Below are 314 nucleotides of genomic sequence, written 5' to 3'. Positions count from 1 at the left end.
GTTCATATTTTCTCCTTCCCTTTATTTTTTTCTGGTTTCCCTTTTCAGTTCTCTCCTGGCTTTCCTTTATTTCTCCTTAGGCCTCCTCTCCCTTGCTCCCTCTTCCCACCTGGGTGGTTTCTTTGTGGTGGAGGGAGGTGGCAGGGTGGACAGAATTCTTGTCAGCTGTTTCAGTTTAGTATCAAAGCCTTACAATGCCTATAAACAGGAGGCCAGATATGTGTGATTTTCTAAAGGATTTGGTCCCCATACTCCTGTTCCAGAGCTTGCCTGTGAACAAATTCCCAGCATGGGAGCAAGCCTCTGTTTACCAA

The 314-nt window shown here is 45.9% G+C and overlaps 1 long non-coding RNA gene across 1 annotated transcript in view; it reads right to left on the bottom strand.

The window, feature by feature from the left end:
- The window catches only part of LOC104996733, a 6,768-nt gene that overhangs the window by 1,075 nt on the left and 5,379 nt on the right, over positions 1 to 314 (bottom strand). The gene's annotated exons all lie outside the window — the stretch shown is intronic.

Source organism: Bison bison, unplaced genomic scaffold (genome assembly GCF_000754665.1).
Source record: "Bison bison bison isolate TAMUID 2011002044 unplaced genomic scaffold, Bison_UMD1.0 scf7180017851639, whole genome shotgun sequence".
Lineage (NCBI taxonomy): Eukaryota > Metazoa > Chordata > Mammalia > Artiodactyla > Bovidae > Bison > Bison bison.
This window is presented reverse-complemented; position numbering and strand designations above follow the sequence as displayed.